Source organism: Echeneis naucrates, chromosome 18 (assembly GCF_900963305.1).
Source record: "Echeneis naucrates chromosome 18, fEcheNa1.1, whole genome shotgun sequence".
NCBI classification, from domain to species: domain Eukaryota; kingdom Metazoa; phylum Chordata; class Actinopteri; order Carangiformes; family Echeneidae; genus Echeneis; species Echeneis naucrates.
This window is the reverse complement of record NC_042528.1, coordinates 12,460,275-12,481,548: the sequence shown is the minus strand read 5'-3', so window position 1 is coordinate 12,481,548 and position 21,274 is coordinate 12,460,275. Positions and strand designations below refer to the sequence as shown.

At 39.9% G+C, this 21,274-nt stretch overlaps 1 protein-coding gene across 1 annotated transcript in view; it reads left to right on the top strand.

The window, feature by feature from the left end:
* The first annotated feature begins 457 nt into the window (after positions 1 to 457).
* ablim2 (actin binding LIM protein family, member 2) overlaps positions 458 to 21,274 on the top strand; it is an 81,125-nt gene continuing 60,308 nt past the window's right edge. The window contains exon 1 of the transcript XR_003842157.1: positions 458 to 746. The gene's annotated coding sequence lies outside the window, so the exon portion shown is untranslated. The remainder of the gene's footprint in view (positions 747 to 21,274) is intronic.

Genomic DNA, 21,274 nt, shown 5'->3' with positions numbered 1-21,274 from the left:
GATGTTTCCATGTGCATTTGCCAATATGAAATATATTTTATTACAACTCCTTCGACTTTGATTATCAATCGCTAACTCCTAATCAACTACATTGTTTAAATTAACAATGCGTCGTTTATTCATATTATAAATTGTATCTTAACTGTTGGGAGGAAACTGATTCCTGTAGTGTATTTTTAAGATCTCAAATATAATTCCATATGAATGCCTATCCCATATGCTTTTAAACATGTTTAAACAGTCAATATTTTCTTAATCATGATTTTTTTTTTTTTTTTTTAATCTAAGTTGCCAGCCCAATGTAAAGCTTTTAATGAAACGACCCTGAGATGTTTCTGCTCCTTTTACAATGAACACGCCTTTAGGAAGACTCTTATTTTGAAACGTCTCATCGGAACCTCTCTAACTCTTCAGTGTAGCTTGTTTTGGCGTCTCCTCATAGTGTTCCCACACCCAATCTGCACTGTCTGCTGTGTGGAGAGGCAGCGCAGCCCTGCAGTGTATGCGGGACATTGTCTTGACAGTGCGGCTGTTTTCAGAACCTCTCTGCGGCCTCAGCAGCCAGGGACAGCCCGGATCTCTGCAACACTCCCCCTGCAGAGAAGCTCATTCACCCTGCTGGCTGCCACTGTGGTCTGTCCTGCGGCTGCTGGCATCATCTATGTACCTTCAATGTGGATAGTGGCTTATTTACTGTGTGTCATCTGTCAGGAGAAGACGTCTGACTGGTACCATGAGCAGCACTGGTAAGAGCGTTTCTTTTATAGTGGAAGCTTTATGTGCACATTCATGTTAATAGCATAAGGAGCAATCCCAATAATATCAATAAAATCCCCGTAGGGCTCCAATTTAACTGCAATGATCAGTAATGAGTCTGTGGTTGCTTTGTCCTAATATATACATTTTTTTTTCACCTGCTGTGGCGTCACTATAATATTCTGCTATGTGGAAACTATATACTAAACTCATCATCTTGAAAGTACCACCATATCAGCTGTCTTTGCATCCTTTAATTGAAACGAATTAGATAAGCCGTAGAGACCCCCACAGTGGGTTTGGTTGTTATTTTCATCATGTTGCTTTGCAGTCACTCCTGGTGTAAAGAGGCATGTGTGTTGTCTGCAGCAGGCCTGACTCGTGGCGGGCTGCTGTCACAACTAGCTTTGTCCCAGAGGAAAACTCAACATATGTAACAAGAGCCTATGTCCTGTCAAGTCCTGTGGCAACACTGAGCTGTTTGTTTTACATGTCAATAAATATATGTACTTAGTGCTACAGAGAATAAGTTCTGCAGCTCAGGCTGTCAGAGAATGGGGTGTGGTTGTAAATAAAACGTCATGGAGAGACTGATGCATAAGGATCTGATGAGAAATCGTAGTCAGTGAAATTCAAAGGTTTCAAAGTTGTGTTATTGCTAAAAAAAAAATCACTCGAAGCTGTGGTCATTCTTATCTATGACTCAACTTAACACTGATGTTACATGAGTTGACATTTAGCTAGGTAGCCCACAGGGACCTGCTGAAGGACCTTAGGGACATCCAAATCACAGCTTCTCACCATGGACTGCTGACCAGAAATGGCCCCAAGTCAGAAATTTATATTTTGTACAAGGTTATATAAAAAGATTGTTACTTCAACACACAATTTCAGCTTCAGCTGAGATATCTCAAAGCCTGAATACAAATCAAAATGGCAGCAAAGGCCCTTTCATCTTAATTTAATTTAATTTTCCAGTTAATAATAAGAAATACTTTCATACTATATTATAGACAATACATACTATACTTACTATTTCAATTATTAATTCATCTCTAAATTTGTGTATCATTTATGCAATTGCAAAGCCAACACGGTTAAGTTAGGTTTGTTGCGAACTAGCACAACGTTTTCTTGTATCACAGCCCATTCTGGGACACCAATGAGCTTTGGGCAAAAACACTGCTTCCAGTCTCAGTTTTGTGGTTTTGTGAGTCGTAACAGCTGCATTATTGTTTATCAATTTTTCAAAGTGGTACAAGTGGGCTAATGGAATTAAGCCACCATAAAAACTCAGCATTTTAAGTTCTTTAAAAATATCACTTAATATCAATATAAGACTAAGTTTTCATTTAGTTCGCTCAGATCAATAAACCAAACAAAATAGTGTTTGTGCTACAGTGTTTCTGTAATTTGCTAATTTGAAATTTTTTTAAATAGCTTTTGGTGGCGTTTTATGTTTCCTGACAGAACAACAAGCGGTTTTATAATAACCCCTAACATTGTGTGCATATAGCAACTGTGCAACAACACAGGAATATATCAGCACTAAAAAAATAAAGTAAATTGTACTGATGGCATGGCAATGGTACTGAGCCAAATTATAAATAAAGCTCATCAGTAGATGATCCATATGAGAGTACTGCAGTTTGTCAGAGAGTAAAGACACAGGAGAAATTCATCAGCAGACAACTGTGAACTGAGAGAGGAAACGAATAAAATTGCTTCGACGGAACTTAGTCTCCTTTTTTTGTGCCTTTAGCAGCCTTAGCTTCTCATCGTCACCATATCTCCAGTGTGAGCTGTCACCACTTCATGTTATTTCAGTCAGTAATTTGTAAATTGCATGTTGGACTTGGCTGTTCTCAGTTTGTGCATCCTCTGTATGTCATGTTAACACTTGTTAAAGGCAGTTTGGGAGGGAACTAGCTCCACTGTATGATACCACTGGACAGCCACAAGTGAGCTGGCTGTCTCTTTAGTTCATATGAACAGCCATTCAGTTAACATTATGCTGACAAAATCACACCATAGACATCTTGAGACTGTTAGTCCTGATCTTGGTATTTTCTTTGTCACCCAATGGGACTCAGATCAAATCAAATCAAATCAGATTTATTTGTATAGCGCCAAATCATAACAAAGTTACATCAAGGCACTTTACATATAGAGCAGGTCTAGACCAAACTCTTTTTTAACTCTTTTTCAAATTATTTAAAGAGACCCAACAGACCCAACAGATCCCCCGATGAACAAGCACTTGGCGACAGTGCCAAGGAAAAACTTCCTTTAACAGGCAGAAACCTTGAGCAGAACCAGGCTCAGGGAGGGCGGCGATCTGCCTCAATCGGTTGGGTTGAAAGTGGGAGAGAGAGAAAGAGAGAGAGAGTGAGATAGGCATTTGGGGGGGGGGTGTATCGGCAGGAACATGTTGCTGCATGAAGTTCATGGAGTTGTAGTACAGAATTCATGAAGATATGGGACCAGCAGGGGTTGCAGGAACATGGGATGGGTCATCACCTGCAGGATGAGGACCGGGAGAGAGAGGAGAGGAACTGGGAGAGACAGAGACTTTGGCAGAACATGCTTAGTAAATGCAGTATAAATGCGTAGAACTGGGTGAAACTGTGTTTTTTAAAAAGGATGGTTCTAATAAGCGCATGCAAGAGGGGAGGAAGGGAGAGCGAGTGAGAGGGAGGGAGAGAGGGTGACAGGGAGAGACAGACAGAGAGAGAGAGAGAGAAGCTCAGTCCTTCCCCAAGTAGCCTAGGCCTACAGCAGCATAGCTAAAGAGTAGAGGACTTTAACTTTTTAACTATAAGCTCTGTCATACAGGAAAGTTTTAAGCCTGGTCTTGAAAATTGCTAAAGAGTCCGCCCCACGGACTGATACTGGAAGTTGGTTCCATAGAAGAGGAGCCTGATAACTGAAAGAACTGCCTCCAGATTTAGTCTTGGAGACTCTAGGAACCACAGGTAAACCTCCATCTAGAGAGCGCAGTGGCCTACTAGGACAGTAAGGAACTATGAGCTCTCTGAGATACGATGGAGCTTGGCCATTAAGAGGTTTATATGTTAAAAGAAGGATTTTGAATTCTACTCTATATTTTACTGGCAGCCAATGAAGAGCAGCTAACACAGGAGAGCTATGATCTCTTCCTGTTCCTGTTAATATTCGTGCAGCAGCGTTCTGAATCAGCTGAAAGCCTTTTAGAGATTTGTTTGGACATCCAGATAGTAATGAGTTACAGTAGTCCAGCCTAGAAGTTACAAATGCATGGACTAGTTTTTCTGCATCATCCTGAGAAAGGATGTTTCTGATTTTCCTAATGTTTCTCAGGTGGAAGAAAGCTGCCCAACTAACTTGTTTTATGTGAGGAACAAAGGACATGTCCTGGTCAAAAATGACTCCAAGGTTTCTTACAGTGGAGCTGGAAGCCAAAGTGATGCTGTCCAGACTGATGAGATGATTAGATAGTATTTTTCTGAGGTGCTTAGGGCCGAGTACAGTAACGTCTGTTTTGTCAGAGTTGAGAAGTAAAAAATTTCCAGTCATCCAGACTTTTATGTCTTCAAGACATGTCTGCAGTCTGACTATCTGAGTGACTTCATTTGGCTTCATTGATAGGTACAGCTAAGTGTCGTCTGCATAGCAGTGGAAGTTGATGCTGTGTTTCCTGATAATGTTGCAAAGAGGAAGCAGATAAAGCGTAAAGGGGATTGGTCCAAGTACCGAACCCTGCGGGACTCCATGACTGACTACAGTACATGAGGAGGAGCTGTTGTTAACATGAACAAACTGACGTCTATCTGATAAGTAGGATTTGAACCACCTTAGTGCAGTTCCTTTAATTCCAATTTCATGTTCCAGTTTCTGTAGTAAAATATTATGATCTATGGTGTCGAATGCAGCACTAAGATCTAGAAGGAGAAGTATGGAGGCTGATCCATTGTCTGAAGCCATTAGAATGTCATTGGAGACTTTAACCAGCGCTTGTTCTGTGTCATAATGGGCTCTAAATCCTGACTGAAACTGTTCAAACAAACTGTTCCCATCCAGATGGTCGTGTAGTTGTTTTGCTACTGCTTTCTCGATGATTTTAGAAATAAATGGGAGGTTTGATATGGGTCTATAGTTTGCCAAAACATCTCGATCAAGATGAGGCATTTTAAGCTGGGGTTTGATGACCGCGGTCTTAAGTGCCTGAGGTACATGACCCAGAAATAAAGTCAGATTAATCAAATCTAGAATGAACGGCTCAGTTAAATAAAAGATCTCTTTAAAGAGGCTAGTTGGTACTGGGTCTAATAGACAGGTTGACGGTCTGGATGATGAAACTATAGAAGCTAGCTCTGAGAGATTCAGAGGTGAGAATGATCCCAGATGTTAAAGAGGCGTTGCAGCTGACTCAGGAGTTGCTGTATTCAGTAGGAGATTTTTATCTAATGTAGGCAAGAGCTGATAAATTGTTTCTCTGATCGTGAAAATTTTATCTGTATCTGTCACAGTTAAAACTGAAGCACCTCAGTTCTGATCATGCTATCTCAAAAAAAGGACCAAAACAATCTTTGAAGAGAAAACTGATATCTGTATTTTCAGGTGTGTTGTTCAGTGCCACATGAGTTTGACAGAGTATACATGGTTGCAGGTTTTTTGGAGCTGTGCTTAAATAAACTTCACAGAACAGGCTTGGCATGGTGGACACACCCTCTGAGACATAAAGTTGATCTGCAGGCCAGTCTGCATTCCTTCAATTACATAAAAAATATATCAATGCTCGCTGAATTGCTGAATGTGCATCCAAAGGCTTTGTGTTTCATAGGTATCTCCTCAGCAGATAAACATTGATTGACTCAGATGAGTCTAACATTGAGACAATGAGGGAAAACTTGATTAATGGTAAGGCAGAAAAAGCTTGAGTTGACCTCAGGATCCAAACCGAGCTTCTACTTGCACATGACACATATATTGTAGATATAAAGGACCATTTCTCAATAAATGTTATTTGAAAAACTGTCTTGATACTCACCCAATTCTAAATTTTAAATAACTGTTCAAGATTGGGAGCTTCTTCACATTCTTTCCAAGAATTTAATGAACAGATCCACTCCACTGTCATGTCTGTCTGTTCAAAGCTGAAATGGCATCAGGGTGTGGTTATTTAACATTTAACTCTATTGAAGGACATTTTTGGGGTTCATGAAGAGTATTTATACTCCAAAGCTAGCTGTTTCCATTGGCCTTCAGTCTTTATGCTCTGCTAGACTACCCATCTATTAACTCAATTTTTCTCTTGTCAACACATTCTATGAAATTATACCACAGTACATACCACAACACTACAACTAATGCTGTTTCTTTCTTGCTCTCTGCTGTCATAAGTTAGGAGTGTTGCACTGAAAGCCACGTACCTCCAGGGTGGTTATGTGCTGTCCTGCATGTCAAAGATGGCGATTTATATGTTTCCACCAGTGTTTGACAATGTGTTTGTACTGGAGACAATAGGGTGAGAAGAGAAAGGCCATACTGATGCCAACCAATCACGGGCTACATTAGTATATATAATGGGTCAGCAGTTAACTACTGGACAGGATGCAGGATCAGCAATGCATTATAAGTAATAGTTTCTTTTTAAAACCATAGCTGAAGATCATTTTAATTAGTCATTGCCCATCATTCCTATAATTTTGTAAACTCAATTGGCTGTTGCAAATATTTAATGTGAAATGATTAAAAAAATTCAAGTCATATTCATGTTCAGTGTGTTTCTGTGTTTGATAAAGATGTGAAAGGAAAGGTCAACTGATCTTTAAAGACTTATATGAGTAATTTCCAAGCTAGTTTTGATGGCCTCCAGTCTTTATGTAAGATAGGCTTACTCAGCACTGTCTTCACTCTGTACTTAACACACAAACATAATTACATCAGTAATGATAGCAATATTAGTAAATCTTCAAAATACAAACTATACAAGTCTTTATATTCTATTCAAAAGAGGGAGTGATGTATCTTGGTTACCATCACTCTATTTATAGAGAAACTTTCCCCAGTCGTTCTCAGTCATTTGTAACGCTATACAATCTTTGATGCCTTTTTTCCAGTGTGGATGTCATGAATGTAGAGATATACATCTTGTAATTGGCTGTATTGAACCAGTCCAGAACTCAGTCCATTATTAAAAGTCGATAATGATTGCTCACAGTGGATGGGTCTTAAAAAAAAAAAATAATATCATAATAATAATTGTATGTTATTATTGCATCCCAGTAAGCTGTCAGGGCAAGTTCGAGATCTTTACAAATGCTCACAGAAAGTAAACAGCAGGTATTTTGTTTCGTCAAGGTAGGAAATAAGGCAAGTGGTTTATTTGGAACATTAAATGTGTGTCCCAGTAAAGTAGGACTGAGTGACGGTAAACCAGCAAGACCAAGGATTGAACTGGCTTCAGGGCTACTTTTCTACTTTTAAGCTTGTTGTGCTGTGTATTTCACTTTATGTTGTGTTTTGCTGTCACTCCATCAGTATCAGCCTTCCTCGTTTTGCTGCTGCAGTCGTGCCTCAGCAGATCTGAATGAAATAACAGAGGACACAACTGTTGGACTGATCCAGACTGGAATTAGGCTGACACCACAGCTCTTCTTACTGGGATAAATGCTGGCTGACCTCACTGGTGCTAAGCCTCTGCATTGGGGTGTGCTTGCACAGACCCACACACACATACACACAGTGGTAATTAAAGCTGCTACATGGCGTGGCCTTGTGACATTTCCCAGCAGCCTGTTGCAATTTTACGTGGGTCTTTGATAAAGGCTGGGCTGGCATGCTGTTTATCCTATGTGACTCCATAGAGTTCACATCCTCATCGCTGGTATTTGTGGATTGAAAACAATAATATTCAACAGTCATGCAAACTTGCCATTACAGTGTGTAGAATATATAAGATTCTTATCCCTTTTCGCAAATGAAATCAGCATAAACTGCATAAACTCTATCATCAGTATTGTGCAAATTCATGTCTCACAACAGATGGAAGGTCAAAAGATGAATATGAATTATGTCATAACAGTAGTTTGCTGTCTGGGCAAACAGGGCAGCTAAATTAAAGAAAAGCAAGACTCAATTGGATGTGATATTTGTCCATGGATTCAATCTCATCATGCCCTTTCGTAGCCACATAGCAGGGTATTGTCTCTGGAAGCTTGCTTGGCTACCAGCCACTGTACCTATTGTTTCTGTCATTTTTGTGGGTGTGATTTTCCTGTTAGATTATTGAGGCTAATCTTTTACCAATGGTTAGTTATGGTTAGCTTGTCACGCTGACTAACCTTTTGCTTTTCTTAGGTCTGTTAGAAAAGACACGTGGAGCCTAAACCTGTGCATTAAGTACTGCTGCAAGAGGCAGCAGTAGCAAGTAAACATACAACGCACACAGATTTGTCAAGATCCACAGTAAGTTTAAGAGCGTTGAGACAAAATATTGAGACAGGAGTACAGCAGCTCCTTCCAGAAACAGCACAGCATTATATCTGTATTGTGTGTGCGCACACTTGAAGCTGTTTTCTATAACTCCCTAAGACTGAAGTTCTGTCCTGTCTCCTATGCTTCAGATACAATCCAGACAATCAGTCAGGAGAGGAAAACTACAGGATTCTGCATTGTCACTATGTCATTGTCAGTTTGTTGGTATGGTGGTATGATGGTGCATTTAGGACTGTTCCCTCGCAGCACAAAGCCTCTGGGTTTGAACTCTTGGCCCAGGTTCAGCCTGTCGGCCTAGGCTTCTCTCGAGGACTTGCGTGGTCTCCCTGTGCTGCGTGGGTTCCATCCAGCGTCCTCCCACATTCTACATGTGCGCATTAATTTTTACTGTTTTTAGATATAAGCCCTGATGATAGACTAGCAACATTTGCAGCTTGTGCCCCACCCTTACCCTATGTCAGTTGGGACTGGCTCCACCCCACCATTAAGCTGCATAACAAAGCAATGTAGATGATTGGACTGAGGGATACATTGAGATCACTGCTCACAAAAATATGACAATAACAATATGCTGACTCAGTCAGATGAGCTGTTGTGCAGTTAATATAGTGTCATGTATTTTACCAGGATAGTTATTTGCTATGACTTGTGGAAAAAATGATTCTGTTTCACTCAAAAGCAACAACAACAAAATAATTTATTAGCAGTCTAAAACTGCAACAAAAGATGTGATTTTTTTCCATAAGAAATTATAACCCCTTCCAGTTGCTTTCTTCTTATCATCCTGGGGATCATATTTTATTAATTCTTCCTGTCGTACTTCAGAGCTTCAGCTTTCAGCATGGAGCCCCTATTAAGTGAGTCATCTTAAGACTTTGGGCACTGTCCTCACCTGGCACTTAGAATATAAACTGATTAGCTAGCTGACAGGCAAGTGGTGTGAAAACAATTATTAAATCAGAGGAGTATTCTTTTTTTCCAGTTTGTGGGCAACAACTTGCTCTTAGAGTTAGGGTAAGAAATCTTCAGAATCTTGGGATGTAAAAGATTTGTTAGGGTTATCGGAGCAGAGCTTTGTTAGCACTGATGCCTCGTCAATTCTATGTTCAAACTCCAGCCTACTCAGTGAGTGTTTGCCACTCCCTTCCAGAGTCCAAAGACTTTGCACATTTGATTACCTGATGTCTTCAATTAGCCCCCTCCATGTGTTTAATGATGCTTATAGGGTTATTTTACTGTCATTGTTATTATAATATAATATATATTATGTATATAATATACATCACAACTAAGACTAAAAACTGTAGAAAAATCCCATTTTCAGAGTTCTATGAGGAACATGGTCTTCTCAGATGTTGACATTCCTGGTTAAAAGCTGTGTTTATGCAGCTGGGGTATGTTGACTGCATAACTGCAGGTGAGCTGACAACGCAGGAAAACCGTCCATGTGATTCTTTTTGGGATCAGATTGCAAGCATCTGTTGTGGTTTTCTTTCTGTCTATTGTCATGATTAACTTCATTATTTGCTGTAAGTCATGCATAATTGTCTGTAGGTTATTGTGTTCAGTTACTGTCAGTGTGAACGATGAAATAATATTATTTAATAATAATAATAATTCTTAAACCAATTTAACAAATGTTTGCAGATTTTATGGATTGACAATTTATTTCATTGTTATTTGTTTATTGCTTTCTTATAAATTGTATTTAGTTTAATTTGACAGATTTACCAATTCCAGATTCAAGTGTCCCATTGACACCAGGGACAAACTGAAATTAGAAATAGAAATATAAACGTTCGGAGGAGACAAATAAATATGTTGTGTCCTTGCTCCCATCTTTCATTATTTGGGAGTCTTGATTAGGACTTTTGTTTTATTTCATGTTTTATTTTGAAACTACTTCCCTTTTGAGCCTTATTAATTGACTTGCTTTCTTTCTCTTCAGTCTGTTTGTTCTTATCCTGTAGTTCTCCAGTTTCTCCAGTTTCTCTTTGTGTTTCCTGTTTGTCATGCTCTAGTGCTCCCAATTTTACTTTATTTTTTTACATTTTCCTTTTTTCCATCTAATTTTTTGTAAGCTTTTTTGGAAGTAATTTTTTTTGTTTCGTATCACTTTTTCCCCCTATCATTTGCCTTACCCATCCAATCATATGGCTGTAAGCATCTTGGCTACCTTTGCTGTTCCGTTGTAGAAAAGTGTGAGGATTCACATCTGTATATTGGCCTTGAATCAGCCCAAAAAGGCATACATCACTTGGTTATTCATTGGCCATTTTCCTATAGACTTTAGTACAAACCAATTTATTTTATTTATTTATTTTTTTTTTTACATCCGGTGGAGTTGCATCCTGATGGTCATTACATGGAATTCAGGTTTGAGACACCTGAGCATTGGCTTCCCTTTACAGACCCAGAGTCCCCCCTCATAAACATAAACAGCAGCCCCCCCAACAATGACAACTAACTATGGGTTGTGTTAATGTGCTCATACAAATGACCTCTAAGATTATGTTATGGAAGGAACTTATAATATATGAACAATAGCTTTAATGCCTCAAAAATATGTTGCTAGCTATTTTTGGTGACAGGAGGAAGCAGGATTTGTCGTCCTTTGTTGTTGAAATACATCATGGGAGTGTGTGCTGCTACCTTGAGATAACTGAACTTTAAACTGAGATCAAATTACTGCTGAGCAGTGAAAGGGAGAGAGACACAGATCAACAGGCATCTTTGAATTATTTATCACATCACTTTCTCTTTGGTGTGCGTATGCATGTGTGCAGAGGTGGGATTGCTGTTATTATAATGTGCCTCCAATTTATTTGTGGCCACTGTTGCCAATTTTTTTCCTTTCCTATGCTGCAGCTCTCTTCCTTTTCTACACTCAGTCCCCCAAAGTTTCACCTGCTCTCCAGTGAACAAACCTATTACCCAGATGAACACTCCAAACTCACGTTGCGTGTCATGTTTTCATCAAGGAGTTTCAAACTAGGAACCTGAATGTGGGTCAGACTAATGGTTTTCACTGCTGTTAATTCTCTGGAAAATACTGCAGGGAAACTGTTTTGAACAGTGATTTGCATCGTGTTGTGCTTCCTTGGGGATCACTAATCATAAACCCCAGCATCAGTGTAAGTGTGCAAACATTAAACATGTTTTGTCACTTAGTTAATGCTGTCAGAGTATGCAGAGGTTATTATTTGTTTTGTTTGGGTTTTCTTTAATATCTTTTGTGTTTTATTTTTCTAAATGGACTATAAAATAAATTATGCTTAAGATCTGGGCCAAATCATGATAAAATCACTCAGTGGCTTGATGTACAGGAGGATCACAGAATTGGATCACATTGGATATACTTGTGCCTACAGGTCTGCAGACTGAAATGGAAATATTTTCATAAGGGATGTAATAAACAGCAAACATTATTGTAGCCACCATAATTAGAAAATACTTAACTGTTACAAATGGAATATAAGATTAGCACAGATGTAGTCAAACCACAAATGTGTCATAAAAAGGGAGCACTTACTTGCTCTTTATCAAAAACAGGCAATATCAAATAGAAGGTTTAGTATCTAATAAAAATAAACAACATTTTAACCCACTCACAGAAACTACTTAACTGCTACAAATACAATCAACAGATGTAAACATGACATTAAGTGCAGCATCAATTCAAAATAATTAAACAAACCTTATTACAACCTGCAAAGCAATGCTTACACACTGTGATTTTTGTTTTTTGCTTTGTCATTTTTCCGTTGTCATCGTAAGTCCAAAATCATCCCGTACCGTGGACTTGTAAGAGGACGATGCCTCCCCAAACCTTGAGCAAACACTTGTTATGTTTGCTCAAGGTTTACTCTTGACTCTCTTTTCCAACATTCGCAGTGGTTGGCTCCTGGGAAATTCAGGAACTTCTGATTGGCTCTGAAGGCAGCACGAACGGAGCAGTGCTACTCTCCCTACTGTGTCTGCTCCAAGTGCATCTAATCGCACATCATATGCTGTACCAAGTTTTGAAAAAGTTTTGTGATGGGCTGAAACGTACCGAAATACTGTTGTTTGCCTTTGTGTATTGAAAGGTTCAATGAAGTATTGAATGTTGTTGCATCCCTAATTTTCATGCATCTCTAAAAATAGGTGTTTATAGTACACACATGGGGCCACGCATGAACCAGTCTATGTTTTCAACCTTTTTTTTACCAAGCCTGTTTTCAAATAATGCTCATTGTCTGTTGTATGTTATCATGGTTTTGGTTATTATTTTGGACTTGGCTAATATTTGAATACGGCCTCATGTGACAGCTACAAAACCCATATCTGAGAGTTCAAATGATAAATTGCAATCAGAGATGGGAAAAAGTGGAGGATGACAGTGATAAAGAAAAAAAAAAACGTCATAAAGTCATAAAGCCAGTTTATAATGATGTCTCAGTTGCATGATTTCAGTGACTCCCACTCTCTTCAAACAGCTGGCAGTGTGTGGATATGTGTGGCCTGTCTCTAATGTGTCTCAGTATGTCCAATCTGTAATCTGGAAGTGGTTGCATTTATAGTATCAATATTTCACATCCACCCTCACATTGAGACTCTAGTGAGCCTTCTAGGATGTGTGATTGATAATATTGAAAACAGTAGCAACAAATGTCCTGAGCCCTTACCGATCAACTCAGTCTACACATTTAGGTTACAAATGCACAAATAAAATTGTTTTGTTAATGCAAGGAAATCTGTCCTGACAGGACATGGCTGTGTAGCTCACTGTTTCCATTATAGAAAAAATATGCTAGACAAGGCAAGTTTATTATATAAACCATTTTATACAGCAATACACATGACACACATCTCTGCAAAGTGGCCATGCAAAAATAGCTTCAAGAAAATAATTGTTCACTGAAGCTATTCAATCGAACTCATAAATATTTTTTTAATATATGTATTGCCCCCTACCCGAACCAGGGTCTGTATCCCATCCCTACTTTTATCTCCACCTCTTCTATTTCTAAGCTAAGGCCTGAAATAATTTTGTGGTCTAAGAGTAGAAAGAAAGTATATTTCATAGAGCTGACTGTGCTGTGGCAGGATTCAGTTGAAGAAGCATATGAAAGGAAAAAGCTCAGGTATGCAGATCTAGGTAAGAATGCTGAGCAGCGAGGATGGAAGGTTAGGATTTGTTCAGTGGAAGTAGGATGTAGAGGGTTTGTAACAAGATCTGCTGTTGCTTTGTTGAAGGAGTTAGGAGAAAGTGAAGGAAATGTCACACTCTAGTGAGAAGCAGAGGAAGAAATCCAGGAAGGGGAAGTGTATTTAAGTGGAGGTTGTGGCCTGTTTGAGCCTCTTTGACACCATGCAGTTAGTCCAGGTGAGTTGGCCTGGGCTGGTGTGTTGGTTTTGTTTGCGTATAGGACTGTTCAGGTGAGTTTAGTTGCTGAATCTGCTAGTGTAGCTTGTATTGCCTCCACCTCTTGCACCCTCTATACTTTCATCCCCCCTACCCGAACCAGGGTCTGTATCCCATCGCTACTTTTATCTCCACCTCTTCTATTTCTCCCCCCTACCCGAACCAGGGTCTGTATCCCCACCCCACTTTCACTGGTGCAGTTGGTGAGAGGTTAGAGCAGTTGACAGTGGTGCTGATTGAGATAGTTGTCTTTGTGTGAGGAGTGGTGATGGCTGACATTAGGGGGTGACTCTGGGACACCAGTGTTCACGGTCTAGCCTCCTGGAGGGGTTGTGGGCCTAACTAGATGAAACACAGACGAAAGGAGGTTCCCACCTGATGACCCCAAAGACATGATAGTTATCACCACTCACTGGCCTAGTTGGATATTGTCTGTAGGACACATAGACCAGGGCGAAAGTCTGTTGCTAGGAAGGTAATCACTGAGTCTGGTCCATTTTTTGTCACACATGTTTCTTGTGTTTTCTTTAAATTCTCTCCCCTACCCGAACCAGGGTCTGTATCCCAGGTTGATGTGGTCACTGTCGGTATATGAGATTCCAATATGTGCTGCAGAGGAAATGGAAAGACTAGTAAGCTTTTACATTACGAAGTGGCTCAGTGTTCCGAGATGTTCCGAGATGTTTAAGCACAGCATACTTCAGCTCCCAGTATCTAGTCTAGTGGAGGAGTTTAAATGTACTAAGTTTAGGACAGAGCTCCTGTTATCTGGGAGTAAAGGTGTGGTAGTTAGTAAGGTGGTTCCAAACCCAACGTAGGGGAGAAAATGGAAGCAAAATGCCTAAGATTGGCTATCTTAGGCATACAGAGATTGTGGGCAATGTACAGATAGGCCGGGGAGGCTTGGGGATTGGCCCAGGCAAACTGGTGTGGCGTAGAGCAAGTCCCAAAGAAAAGAGGAAGCTAGTTGTGGAGCAGGTTCGTAGACAGGAGGAAATATTAAGGAAGGCAAGGGCAGTGGCTCAGACTAAGCAGGGACAGTGGTAGAACCGGGAAGGTGGAGAGAAGAAAAAGCTTAGTTGGAAAGAGCTGTGGAGTATGGAGGAAAGTAGTATTAGATTTTTGATAGGGGCAACATATGATGTATTGCCAACTCCCCAGAGCCTAAAACTCTGGGTAAATGGAGACCCGCTATGTTTGTTGTGTTCAGGTACAGCAACTCTAAAGCACATCTTGTCCGGTTTTAAAGTTAGTCTCTCACAAGGCCGATATATGTGGCGACATAACCAGGTTTTAAAAAGCTTAGCTGAGAGTTGCAATTCAGTTTGTTCAAGAAGGAGGGAAAGTTAATAAGATAACAAGGAGGCAAGGCAGCTTAGTGGATGCCAGTGACTGGGAGATGGAGGTAGATTTAGGAGGAAAGCTTGTTGTTCCCCAAGAAATAGTTTGTACAAAGCTAAGGCCTGATATAATTTTGTGGCCTAGGAGTAGAAAGAGAGTATATTTCATTGAGCTGACTGTGCCAAAGCTCAGGTATGCAGCTCTATGAAGGTTAGGATTTGTCCAGTGAATGTAGGATGTAGAGGGTTTGTAGCAAGATCTGCTGTTGCTTTGTTGAGGGAGTTAGGAGGAAGGGGACAGAGTGTGAGGAAAATAGACAAGGAATGTCAGATTAGGCAGTAAGATCCAGTCAGTGGATTTGGATTAGAAGAAGTAATAGTAGCTGGGGGCCCAGCAGGAGGTGCTCTTAAGATAGACAGACTCTAGGGAGAAGCAGAGGAAGAAATCCAGGAAGAGGAAGTGTATTTAAGTGGAGGGTGTGGTCTGTTTGAGCCTCTTTGAGACCAAGCGATTAGTCCAGGTGAGTTGGCCTGTATTGGTTTGATTATAGGACTGTCTAGGTACAGGTCTAGTGTAGCTTGTCCTCCACCTCCTGCACCCTCTATACTTTCATGCCCCCTACCCGAACCAGGGTCTGTATCCCCACCCCGCTTTCACTGGTGCAGTTGGTGAGAGGCCAGAGTAAATGACAGTAGTGCTGCTTGAGTTATGTCCGCTAATGAGGGTCCAAAATAAAATTAAATAAAATAAATAAATATTAGTCATGCAAGGCTTCAGATTAGAAAAAGCTCCAAGGTCATCACAGTATACTCCGTTTTTTTTTTTTTTTTTACATGTTTTTCACAGCCAGGTTAAGCCCAATCACACAAGTCCGTAAAATACCTCATACAAAACTAGTTGCCTTACAAAAAAGAGAAAGGAATTGTGTGTCCGAAAATGCGATCAGACTTGATTGTTTGATGTCAGCAAATAACAGCAGGCTAACATTAAGGGGATAGCTTGCAGCGCACCTCTCTTGCTTACCTGCTAGTTTAAACGGCTTCTCTGTGATTGTGATCCTGAGAAAAGTAGGAGTGAAATATGATGTTTCATAAGCACATATGCATCAAATCAAGCATGTAGAGGAGCAGCCTTCCTCAGGGACCAGGCCACTGTGCACATGAATTTATACAAGGCAAAGTTGATATGGCCTTTCAGTCAAGATTTAGTTAAATTTCTTGGCCAATTAAGATTAGAATTCTTTTGTTGTAATTGCACAACAGAACGCAACAAAATTACCTTACACTCTACAGTGGAACACAAATAATAAAGATCTTAATTGGCTAGGCAATATGAATATATCTCACTGTAGTTAGCATCCATTGTGTAGCAGCCACCATCTATTATCTCTAATTTTACTAAATTATAATAATTTTAAATTTGAATATAAAAAAAAAAGAAATAAATAGGAAAGAGGTTATGAATGGGAAGCTGCTAAAATAATACTGAAGATTTGGTCTGTGGTCTATAGGCTGCATTTTATGTTTAGATTGTATGTATAGCAAATAGCTACAGTATGTTGGCCTACTTGTTTCACACAGAAAATAATGAAAGATAAACAAAAGAAAAAAGAATAAAACAGCATTAGGACCAGCAAGTGGTGACATCATCAGTTGAAATGCCAATCATCAGTACTGTACTTCACTTTTTTTTTTTCCATTTCCATTTAAAAGGTCTCTTTTATATTTAATTGTAATTTAAATTTGCACATACTTTCCCACACCAACTCACCTACAGCCTGATCCTAAACTCAGAGAGAGCGAGAGGGAAGGAGTATGACCCACATCACAAGCTTCTGTGATCTCTCTTTGGGGGCTTTATGGGCTCGCTCTCATCCATTATCCACCTCTTCAGACCATGTCATCTGTACCTTTTGAAATAAAGCTTTTTATGATAGTCTGCCTCACTGTAATGCTGCAGGCCTGTCATGTTCCCCATCGTCTACCCATGAACTGACCTAGCGGTTACCGATTGGAGTCAGATCAGAGCAAGGTGTGATTGTTTTCAAGACTTGTGCATATTTGACATTACTGACAGTGACTATAGAGAATTGCTTTCTAAGATTATGGTGAAAAGGGCTTGAGGAAGTCAAGGACCTGGCCTTTAAGTGTCAACCATAGCAATTAAAGTCACCAATTAAACTAACGTGCATGTGTTTGGAATGTGGGAGGAAGCTGGAGAACGTGGACAGAACCCACACCGGGAGAACATGCAAACTTCGGAGCGAGAGGTCTGGGTTTAGAACCATGAACCATCTTCCTGCAAGTGCTACCCACTGCCTACCTTACCACCTCCATGTGTAAAATAAATTACAAAGAGTTTTGCTAGGCTAAGACCCACTGTTACTGTGTAACGTTAGTCAGGATACATCCCGGGGCGGCTAGTTCTAGCAGGTAATATAAGTGGCATTTGCTGGCAGCTTACTAGCAGGCTGGCTATTTGAGAGAACTAGAGACTTCCTTGATGATCTGATAAACAAACCATAGCATTCTAGCATTTCAGCAGAGTGAGATTCTCTGTAATTTAAAAAAAATCTGTGCCGCCAGGTCTGTTTTATGTACTGTGTATCACAGAAAACCCAAACATGCATTTCTTTGGACAGTGGGAGGAAACAAGAGTAGCCAGAGGAAATCCATGCAGGCACGGGGGAGAACATGCAAACTCCACGCAGAAAGGCCCCATGCCGGGTACCGAAACTGTGACCTCCTTGTTGTGGGGCGACAACATGCTGCCCAAGTTGTTTGTTTTGATAAACTTTTATCATGAACTGAAACATTTGGTGATTCACAATCGCTGATATAAAGCTTTAATTTTACAGTCTTACTTTTAAACATGTTATTAAAATTAACCACCCTTGTCTGAGTTCATGCCCCAGCATTGGTGCCCCTCAAATAGGAGCCCGACACGGGTTCCTATTGGTCGGCACTCCGGCGGCTGGGTTCTTATCGTATCCTCTGAAGTTAATTGATCCGTTGTGATTTTAATTAGCGACCCCGAGCTAAACCTGAAGATACCTGAACAACCTCCTATCCTACTTCATGGTACAAGCCAGCAGAAGACTGCCTGTGTTCTGGCATTCTCACAGCACCCCATGAATATATAATATTCTCACCTGGTTATCTCACTGTTTCATCAACTATCCATGTAATGTGCCCATGTTCTGACATTTCTCTCCTCCCATATGTCATGTCTACAGTCATTATTTGGTTTTTCATTCTTCTGCATCAATTCCCACAGAAACAAAAAACCTTGAAACCACCGGAGGTGGGATTTTATTATATTTGTCATTATAATTCTCATAAATTTCAGCATACGGCTGTAATATGTGTTGTGGTGTCATTATTGTGGTTCAGATGGAAACTGCAGCACTCTCTTTTGGTCCTGTTTTTGTTTAGTTTTCTTTTTATAGTTGGCAGCTCTGGTGCTGGATGATTTGCAATGCAGATACTGTGTATTTTTCTCTCACGGACAAACGCGCGCACACCAACACAGACTGCGCCTGTTGCTGAATCACATGGCCAAGCCCACCATGTGGGCTGTTCACTGAAAGCTTCCTGCTTTTTTCTGAGCGGTTCCTTCCTGGTTTATGTTCAAGTGAGGATCCCTCACAGCTTCACATGACAGGGCAAGAAACGAGAGATGAATAAAGGTTGTGTGAGGAAAAAAGATGTGGCATCAGAGATGAAATGAGGCCATACTCTGTGTTCAGTAGCACTGGGATGTGTCTCCACTCACTGGCAATCAGTTCAGCTTATACACACCCCTCTGGTACACCCTGCCAGTTATTTTTGGTATTTTTTTAATAACCTTCTCTTTGGGCTCCTGCTGAGCTGAGGGTGACACTGCATTTCAGTGAATAAGTTATACCACTGACCTTCAGTTGGAACTGAGATGGCAGAAATAGTCACCAAAGTCGGTAGTTCAGACATTTCATTCCAAATCTCCAGAAAACATCACAATGATGTTGGAGGAATACTCCTTAGATAATTTATGTAATTGAGATAGATCCTCTGAGAACTGTGAATGTCTTTATTCAAATTTGTGCCCGACTTCGTTCCTCTAGACCAGGGGTCGGCAACCTGTGGCTCTTCACCCTCATTGTAAAAAAAACACAAACATAAATAAATGGTATTTCTTAATTCATTTTTATTCATATTATTAGTTCATTTTGTTAGGCAGTTATCTTGGAGTTTCAGTTGATGCCATCTAATTTTAAAAGAACAATTTTTTTATTTCTAATTTGGCTTTTGTAGTGTGCGAACCCTGCATTCACTGGAGTAAGTAAGCCTGATCTAGAAATTGAACTGGCTGACATAGCGGATAAAGATATGTGGGTAAATAAGTTCAAATCACTGATGGCGGAGCTTGAAGAAATCGCCCGTCAGAAGGCTGTCCACACTAAAGAGCACAAATGGAGTGATATGGAAAAAAACTCCCACACCCTGACCCTGACAACTTGTTTTTGAAACATGGAGTGCCATTCCTGACACGTTCCTGACATGTATCTTAACATGAAAAATTATGCCTTTGGAGTCCTGTCCATCTTTGGCTCAACATACTTATGCGAGCAAGTTTTCTAAAACATGAACTTCATAAAGTCCAAATACCGCTCCCGCCTCACATGAGAGCCTCCAGTTCTGTATAAAGATTAAAGTCACATCTTACAGCCCCAACATAGGGAAGATCTGCAGCGAACTTCAGACACAGAAGTCACATTAAACAGGCAAGAACAATAGCATTTAAAAAGCTTTTTTTTTTTCCCAAAAAACGCAAACATTTCAGACTGATCAGATGATGTAGTTTTTTTGTATGTTCAGATGCTTAGTTGATTGCAGGCTGAGCAAAAAACCCAAAGAGGACCAGAAAACACTGACATGGGCTTGTCAAAGATGCTCCTAATTTTGTATTTATTTTTAAAGCTGCTAAGCTGCAGCTAAATGTTTTATTTATATTAAAGTGGGGTAGTTTTTATTTTACTTTTACACAAATATAGGAAGGACTTAAATAGGCCTACAGTTCACAGTTTAATTTATTTCAATGTCCGCCTGCAAAGGCACACTGCACTTTTGTTGTTATATTCAGTGGTTGTAACAGGTAAAATAAATAAAAGAAGAAAACTTTTAAAAGTTTACAAGCTCTGTTATTTTTTGGTTCCCGACAATTTTTTTTTTTTTTTGGTAGAAGAGGGGGCAAAATGGCTCTTTTGATAATAAAGGTTGCAGACCCCTGCTCTAGACGAGTGAAAACCTTCACTTGGTATGAATGAATGGTTACAGGGAGACCAAAGTCTTTGAAATTCACCCTCCATTCATTCTTTCATTATTTTGAAGATATATCATTCCAGATCAAAACTGTTAGGGTAACCCATGGATGAAACATCAATAGATCGCCATCATTATTTGAGAACTTAATTAGGGTTCATCCTCTTACTGGATAAAATATCCAGAATGTCCATTATTTCTCTACCAATTGTTTTGGTATTTCACTTTTACCTCCAAAGGGTAAGGACAGAGATGAAAAAGTTAAAGGTGAAAAGACCTTTGTTATTATATAGCAAGGTAGCCATATGTCGGCTGATCCACCAAGAGTGCTCCCTCATTACCAGTAGCATCATCTGGTTCAGTCATGTTCAGCAGGTTGGTGCTAAGCCTAATGAATCTGTCCAGTTACGTCACTGTAATGGAAGTATGCATTGTTTTATTGGGCCCTGATCATGGAGAGGGTCCAACACTATTAAAGTTACCCTACACCAGATGAATGAAGAATGATCTCATTGTTTCTCTGCACTGTACATACTTTGTTCATATCACACAACTATCTACTGTCCGCCTCCGTCAGAGAAATTTGTATGAGGGTTGCGCTTTTAATAAAAACGCACACCTATTCATTAGTGAATCATCCCGTACTACAAATAATTATCAAAGATGTTTCAGGTATCATAATGGGCATTTCTAAATTCTTAACAGAAAATCAAAGACAGGTACACCCTTAACAGGTTGCCAGTCCATCGCAGGGCCAACACACAAAGACTAACAGTAACTCACGCTCACACTCAGACCTACAGACAATTTTGAGTCACCAATTAACCCAAACATGAAGTCTTTGGATGTTGGGAGGAAACCTTCTTGTGGTGGGACAACAGTGCTAACCACTATGCTGCCATAATACTCATCATCATTCATCTTTCTTTAAAAAAAAACGTAATAGGTTCCGTGTTTTCCTCTCTACTGGAAAGTTGCACAACTCGTCTCT